Here is a 9,191-nt window from a genome sequence, read left to right as displayed (position 1 = left end):
CTTCTTCTTCTTCTTCTTCTTTTCCTTCCTTCCTGCCTTCCTTCCTGCCTCCTTCCCTCCCTCCATCTTTCCTTTCCTTCCTTCCTTTCTTTCAGCTTTTCTTTCAGCCATAAAGTACTTTTTTCTCATTTATAAAAATGCCTAACAATATTTTATTTTTATATTTTTTAGTTCTAAATATGCTGCTATTTTAAGTTAGAATATAGCCTGGACAAAATGGAACTACTCAAAAGTATCTGTTAAATAAATGAAGTGACTGTGATTTATTTAGATGCAAGGTGTGAGATAGGTATGTAGCTCCATTTATTACATATTTTAAGTGACTTTTAAGTCTTTGGAATATTGTTTATTAAAATATTAATTTACTAACTGCTCAAAGGTGATTTTTTCATGTTTTATTTAATTCTGATAGGCCATTGTATTTAATTCTGAATATTACATTATATTCTATTGCCTTGGCCCATCCCTCTGCCTTCCCTGTTGTAACTTTTGCATTTCACTATGGAATAAGTTCCTATAATAAGACTTTAAAAGTTTGTGCTTAAACCTTTTAGCAGTTTGAAAATTTTTGAATTTTTTTCCATGATAATGTTTATTGTCATTTTCAAAATCTTATTTCTTTACAACAATCTTGTTATTATCTTTAATTTTACCAATCTTCATGTTAGCATTTTAGCTTCCTAGAAAGAGAATTCTAGGAAGGGTGTAGTGTCTAATATAGACAGACATCTTTGCATATATTATTGATAATAAGAAATGCAAACTTTAAGACTTGCTATAATTTCACTGAAAAATATGAACCTTGACTTTTTTGTGGATTGGATCACCTTTAACATGACAGTTTTGAGGGCTGGGGATTTAGCTCAGCTTCACAGCGCCTGCCTGGCAAGTGCAAGGTCATGAGTTCGATTCCCAGTAATGGAAAAAAAAAAACCCCAAAATCTATGACAGTTTAATAACATTTCACCAAACTATGCGATTATTTTGTAAAGTAAATGTTGTATGTAAATATTTTAACAGTATGTAAGAATATATAATTAGGATAATTTGGGAAGCTAAAAGATCTTGAGAATTTATCTTTTGTAGTATTGCAGTATGAAGTATATTTATGGAAGAAATAAAATATGTCAACATAAGGAAGCTATCATAGGACCAAGAGCTCAGAAATAGAAATTATTATGTTAATATTTATGTAATTTAATAGTTTATAAATATCTAATTAGAAATCATTAGGAACTAAAGTAGTGGACAATGAATATTTCTGAGGTAATTGATTAGGTGTTTTGGAACTAATTATATTCCTGTGGTAGGCAGAATTCTAAAAATGGCAATTAAGATTTCATACTGTAACCCAGCAGTGGCAGACTTATGGCATGTATGTTATTATGTTTTTCTTTTAACACAAAAGCTGTTAATGTAGAATTGTTTTTTCTAAACCAAAACATCAGCATTCAGATTTAATTGCAAGGTTGGCCCTTTGTGATGAATAAGTGGATTTTGGGACTACAGTTTGACAGCCTCTAAAAGTTTCACTATCACTGCTCTAATCTCTGGAGACAAGACTACCTTTCCCATCCAGTATCCTTCCCTTGATTCTGTTATATTATCCAGCCTGTTGACCTTAAAATGGGGTGAAAATTGTGAACTCAGAAGATGATTCTCTTCGAAAATCCAGATATGACCCCAACCCAGTCAACATCTTGATTTCTGTCTTGTGAGACCCCAAGAAATTGAGAGTACCTGGCTTCTGACCTACAGAAATGTGAGCTAATAAATTTTGTTGCATATTGTTATGTAGCAATAGAAGTTTCTGTCCTACACTTCAGATTACCCTGGAGTGATTGTCTTTCAGCCCAGTTTCATTTCTATGAATAAAATCTGTAGAGAACCTGGAAAGACAGTCTGCGCAGCCCTGTTCTATGGGATACCAGGGAATGGCTGACTGCCTGACTTCAGGTATAGGCAGACAGCGCCATGCAGAGGGGATCAGACTGACTCAGGTAATCTCCTCCTGACACTGTGTCTTCATGTCATCTTTGTTGCCCGTAATGCAGGATGAATACAGGGGTGAGATCATTTCTTTCTGTATTGCTTCTGATGCAAAATAAAAAAGCAACATGACCTCAAGCATGAGACTAGTGGTGGGAAAAGTTTGGTTTGTTTTCTAATAATTTGAATTTTTTGACCAAATGTGTAATCATACTGAGAATACTAGTCATTATTACTAGTATGTAAATTGATGTTATAAGAAAAACTGCTTTTTACAAATGAGTAATTCTACATAATTAGAAGTATGGAGACATAGCCTTAGATTACCTTGATACTCTTCATAAAAATGTAAACTAGGCAGCGAAAGATCAGCCAATTTTAACTATTTTATTAAACCATGAGCTAGTAAAATACTTACCTCTCATAACATGATTAACAGGGTCGAGGTAATTGTTAGAAAATACTGCATTTCTTTTTGGTGACATTCACCTATTGTAAAGTAATTGTTACTGAGATAATGGTGACATTTCAGGAAATATAACTCCAATTATGGACCCAGAACAATAACCTGAAGGTCATCACTGGAGAAAATCAGTATTAAATCTTTTGCCAATAATAATAAAAAAAACTATGTGGTCTAGAACATAGTTTTGGAACATTTTTAATAAGGAAAAAAAAGGGCCAGGGACATAGGTCAGAGGCACAGCACCTGCCTGGTGAGTGCAAGATCCTGAGTTTGATTCTTGGTACCAAAAAAAAAAAGAAAATTCAAGGTTCATCATGTACAGGTACAAATTCCCTGTGATGAATGTGATCACTATACATACTTAAACTGAATCAATAAAGTTAATGAAATTAAAAAGATAAGAAGAAAAGAAAACGTAGGTGTGGTGGTGATGTGAAAACTGAAGGACCCAGATAATACATAACACATAAATTTATAAAATACTCCTAGCAAAACACTGACATAAATTTATAAAAATATAAAAAGTGATTTGTATAGTAAGGTGGCAGAAGTTGTAGTTCATTAAGAGAGTAGGTCTGACCATCTCTCCCCATCCTGTATTCTCTTCTTGTGATCTACCTGTTGCCTGCAGCTGCTGTTGAAGACATAGACCTTACCTCCGTCTGCTGAAAGTCACCTGATCCAAGCTAAACCATCCAATCCTGTGGGCGTTTGAAACCTGAACTCACGGTAAACCTAAGGCTGAGTCAGTCGTTTTCTACATGTGTTTAAATGCATGCTAAAGCAGCAAGAACAAATTTATACAGAAAGGAAATAATGTTGACAAATCAGCATCTTTTGCCTTTTCTGGCTGTAGACTTTATGAAATCAACATTCATCAGTGTTACATATGGCTTAGTTCACTGATGGCAAACCTTTCAGAGACAAGTACCCAAAGCTGAAACCCACTTATTTAACATAAACTGCCAGCATTGCAATTAAAACCGAGTACTGAGGTTTTAGTTTAGAAAAAACAACTTATGCAGTAACATCTTTTGTCTTAAATGAAAACAACATGAGTACCATGGGTTCATAATCACTGTTAATTTGTTTGAATGGGTTTATGTTTCTTACAAATCATTCATATATATAAGCAAAAAATAAATAAATAATTTTTATTCTCTTTTGAGTACTATTTTTCATTATTCTTAATCTTTATACTAAAGATAAAGACTTTTTTGGAGACAGGATCTCATTATATACTTCAGCTAGCCTTGACCTCACTATGTAGCCCAGGTTGTCTTTGAAAGTGCAGCAATCCTCTTTCCTCAGCCTCCCAAATTCTGGGGTTGCAGATGTGTATCACCATGTCCAGCTTAAAGACACAGATTTGCAAACAAAAGATACTTTCATTTAAAATCTGAAAGAAAATATGCAAAAGTTTAAAAAATTTCTACAAAATGCAACTGGATGGTTAAAGTAGAAATATTTTATACATATTTATAAAGCATCTTAATCACAAGATTTAAATGGCTCAAAAAATTTATTCTGTAGATAAAATTAATTTCATGAAATAAAAATTAAACCAGGTAGAGAGATGGCAGATATTGCAACAAGAAACAATGATAAAAAAAAATTATGACAACTGGCAATAAAATTTGTTCATGTTTTAGTAGTCAGGGGCAAAATAAAGCACAATGTGTGATTTTTCTCTTCATTGCCTGATTAACTGAAACAGTCTAGTTCTTCAAAATTTCCAGTTTTACCCTGATTTTCAAGCCTAAACTGAAGCTTTTTCAATATGTATCATTATAGTATTACAGAACGTGAACATTAGAAAAGTCAAAGAGAGTATAATCTAAAACTTTACTTGTAATTAATTGCCCCATGGAAATTGGTGACTTAGCAAGGTAAATCAATATCCCTTGGGTCACACAGAAATAAAAACTTATGTTAGATGACGCAGAAATATTTTCTTGCATGACTATTTGTTTACTGCTTTAATATTATTTAAATTGCTGTATTTTGAAATCATTTCCAATATAATACAAGTGAATCATCTTGGTATATAGCTTTGCAATTATATAAATCTAAAGCTTAGAAAATTGAAGGGATAGTTACTTGACAGGCAGCTTGCTTTACCTTTCTAAAAATTAAACTTATTTTCTAACTTTGACCTGAATTGTTGGTTCTCACTACTATCAAATTGATTGTTGAAGCTGTCAGTAAGAACGTGGGGTTGCTGATTAATATAAGAGTCATGGGCTCCAAATGCAGGTGGTAAAATAAAATTGACACTATTAAAAATTAAAGAATCTTGTATTTTTGCCCAAGAACAGAATACTTACCTTCAGTTTTGTACAAAATGGTCCATGTGTAAAAAGAAAAAGATCATAACTCAGATAGTTAAAATGTGAACTTAGAAAGTGAATCTGTATTACTCAGGCACTGGAATTAAAGCTTATTAAAGTGAACCAGGAAGGACATTTTGATTGGTGTGTCCAGAATATACAAGATCCACAGTTGGTGGGAAGCTTCTGGGAAATAACATTTGTATAGGGTAGGAAGAGTTTAGCAATATTAAACATATTTACCTGATTCTTACCCTACCTCAAAGTTATCCTTTTCACTTTTATCTTTACTGGGACATTACACTTCTTCGAATGATCTCTAAGTCTTAATTTTCAAGAGTGCTGAGGAAAAGCAACTTTTCATTTCTGTTCAACAGACATTACCTTCCTATTACTGCCAAAAACCAAGGTCATGGAGGTGATTTGGCTGAAGGCCCAGTGTAATCAAAGTGACTGCAGGTAAAGTGAAATGTTTAATTATAACTCTCATTTTCCAAATGACTTCTTGACTAAATGGTTGATCAGACATGGACACAGACTGCCAGAGGCAATTGTGTTCTCGGTGTGGACCCTGGGGGGAAATGACAGAATGAACCTGTTCGTGTAACACTTGGCTGGGTAAAAATTCATTCCCTAGTGAATATATAACAAGAGAGTAAAAATGAAAGATAAACATGAACAACGGGGAGGGCAGAGGCTGATAAAATGAGGTTAGGCACGGCCTTCAGCAATGATGTGATATTAACAGTAACAGACTGAGAAGAAACAAAGGTGAGATTTTAATATGCAGGTTTTACGCCAAGCCAAGTGCTGTGAGGGTCAATAAAGCGTGGAACAATATTGAAATTCTTTCAAAAACAGAGAAGGGTTTGTATAAGTCAACATGAGGACAAATGTGGGTAAGAATTCTTTATGCACTTTAAGAGTTTAGAGGGTGAGAACATGAATTATCAGATGAAAATATAACTATTTACATATTTATTTGTAAAATTAGAAATATTCAAAATAAGCATAAAACATAATAGTGTATATATCCTCTGGTCCAACAGTCCCTTTTGTAGTTACCTATCTTATATAAAATAGAATATGAATATATGTATATACATGTACAAATGAATATATATACATACACAGAAATATGTATGTACATATCTGATGTCACTTCAATTTTTTATATGAGCAAAACCTGGAAGCAATCTAAACTGCCATACATGTTATATATCTTTCTAAAAGAAATGATTATATATACTGAGATAATTTTAAGTGAAAAATGTAGGCTATATACTCTGTATGTAACAAGATATATGAACATGTATATGCACACATGTATATAGAAAAATTTCAAGAAAAAAATACACTAACTGATACATGTATTGCTATATGTAGAAGTAAAGAAGAATCTAAGGAAGGGTACACAACTCCCATCAGTTGTTATTCTGAAACATGGGATTGCAGGAATGAAAGGAAAAACTCTCATTTCCTTACAAAATTTATTTTAAAATCCTTCATATTATGATATTTATGATTTATGAATTTTTACATTTTCATAATTAAAAATTGCTTTGGGTTTATAAATATATCTGCGTGTTAGCCACACATTTTCCACTGGAAGACTATATAATTAATTCAAGAGTTTTTAAAAATATTGAACAACAAGCATATCTATACTATACTCCATTAAAGGAGGAAATACTATGATTTTACATGAGTAGATATTTTTGTGTGTTATAATTTCATGAGACCATGGCATTAAAGTACAAGAGTTCAGGTAGAGTTTTGGAATGTACTGGCTATGATAATGTTCCAGTAAAAACTGCTGTGATTTTACATAGCCTTTAATGCAGATTAAATAATGAAAACTGACAGAAGAAAAAAAATAAGAGATTTGTTAAATTATAGTATGGATTGTCACAAAATTAATGAAAAGCCCTGTTGTATGCTTGCAAATATAAAAGGAGTTATAAGAAAAACAAAGATAAAGGATACTATCAAGTCAAACCAAAATTTTAAAAAGGGTTGATAAAAAGGTGCCACCCTGCCATACAAACAAATAAACAAGGCCGAGAAGAGCAGATTGAAGATACACTTTTTACCTGGTAAAGGCTACAAAAAGACAAGTAACAAACTTCAGCTACATAAAGAACTTACCTGAAAGAAACACAGAAACTAAAAAGCATCTGGAGTGAGGAATCCAGGACCCAAGAGCCCAGAGAATGACTTGAGGGTGAGCCTTAATAACATGAGGCTCAAACCCTCAGTTCACCATGTTTATTATTCTACAATGCCTTCATTTTTCTCTATAACCAAACATTAATAACCTCACTGACTGACTATGAGATAAAAATCTAAACTACTCACCAAAGGATTTCAGATATTCTACAAGGTATAATCTGCGTCTGTGTTAAGAAGATAGACAACTGAATCTGGAAACTGATTTCAAAGTGCTTTGTATCACTAGTTGAGATACTGAACTTCGAAGATATCATTTACTCCTTCACAAAAGAATGCTAAGAATAGCTATCACATTAGTACAGATTTCTTTATACTTTTATAGGATTGTAATGGACTGATAACTGGTGGTCAATTTATAACCCCAGCTGAACTGAGTAAGAGTGGTGCTGGGTGTGGGAGGCCCATCTGGGGACTGTTGCCCGCAAGATAAAAGGCAGACCTGGAGAAGAGGCTGTTGGGAGCTGAGAGAGGCTGTTGTTGCTGGTGGAAGCTGTAAGGAGTTGTTGGTTGTTTTGGAGAAGCTTGTCATGCTGGCTTTCCTGATGAACTTGGCTGTTTTCATCCTGCGAAGAGCTCAGGACCTTGCTGGTACTGAGAATGGCTTTGGTTCACTTTGGGAGAGCTCTGGTCCTCACTCTGAGCATTGCTTCCTGGCTCCAGAGGGGCAGAAGGTGCACTGCCAGTTTCCTAGACAGGCTTGCTGTGGCTTCCCTGATGGGAACTCAGCCATCCTGATCATAAGAGCTCAGGACCTCACTGTTGCTGAGGATGGCTGTGGTATCTTTTGGGGGAGCTCTGGTTCTTCTGAGCATTGCTTCCTGGCTCCAGTGCAGATCCCTCAGCCTGCTAGTACAGATCCTTCATCTCTCTCGCACAGACTTCCTAGATTCCACCATTGACTTTTGAGCCTTCCCAGCACAGATCTGTGAAACAGGCCTGCATGAGATATTGTTATGAGCTCTGGGTCCTCAGCTGAATTCTTGGTCTATAGTCTGTGGACAGATTTCCTGCACTCTTTTGTATATCATTCTTTGGGTGACTATTATAAATAATCATATAAAATATGTGTCCTGTATTATATTGTTTCCCCTTGCATAAATAAGCCCCAAACCAATACAAAGCTGATGTTCCTTTGGACCCCTCTACCTACCTATTCAATCAAGTAAATCTTCACTCAAAAGAGGCATCCTGGAAAGCTGGCCCACTGGCCGCACATCTAATTCTCAGCCATTCTTGAAGGTTAATATCAGCACACATTTTCTCCACTGAAGTCACTTTCTGGCATCTCTCTTTTGAACCTTGAGCCATAATTGTCCATGCCATACATAATTTTGTTCTATTAATCAAGGATCTCATTTGTACATATGTAATCTTGATAAAAATACTGTCAGAGCAGTATTTCTTAAATCGGTACCTATTTGAAGATCACTCCATGAATAGGGAGGGCTATGACCCACATTTAAAAAAAAGAAAATAAAAAGAAAATGAAAACATGACAGAGGAGAAATATATTAGAAAACGTCAGCCTATAATACATCTAATGTGTACACTGCTTAATCAGCTGAAGGTGCGTGTGTGCGCATGGTCCACACAAGGCATGCTTGGTCATGAAGTAAAGAATGCGCGTAGAAGATTCATTTCTACCTCAAGTCTCTTTGCTTTACAGTGTTTCGGAGCACTTCTGATGTAATCATCTCAGAGCTCTCAATAAAGGAATCCTAATTCCATGAGTGGTGATCCGCTAGATTCTCAGTCCCATAGAAGAAGAAATAGTTACGTTTCATTAAAATTTGAAAACAAAGGTCAAATTTGGAATAGACAAGAATATCTGAATATTTAAAACATGCTAAAAAGTTAAAAGCAAACCTGGTCTCGATGGAGTTATTGCAGTACAATGGAAAAGGAGGAAGGGAGATTATAAGAATATTTATAAAATAAGAATTTACTTGACTTTATGTATAGAGTCAGCTGGGTTCAATGCAAAATTCTATGGTGCAATAATCTAGCCACCTCTTTTATCGAGACTGACCTTACCCTCGTGTTTAGATTTTTAGCCATATTTTAAAATTGATTGCATGGATAACAAATAACACTTTTAAATGATGTATTTATTTTAAATAAAGCTTTCTATTATTTTTATTATTTCAAGAATCTAAGATTGTTTTATAGAAATA

Source organism: Chinchilla lanigera, unplaced genomic scaffold (genome assembly GCF_000276665.1).
Source record: "Chinchilla lanigera isolate Chin_1 unplaced genomic scaffold, ChiLan1.0 scaffold00006, whole genome shotgun sequence".
Classification (NCBI taxonomy): domain Eukaryota; kingdom Metazoa; phylum Chordata; class Mammalia; order Rodentia; family Chinchillidae; genus Chinchilla; species Chinchilla lanigera.
Note: the sequence above shows the minus strand (reverse complement) of the source record.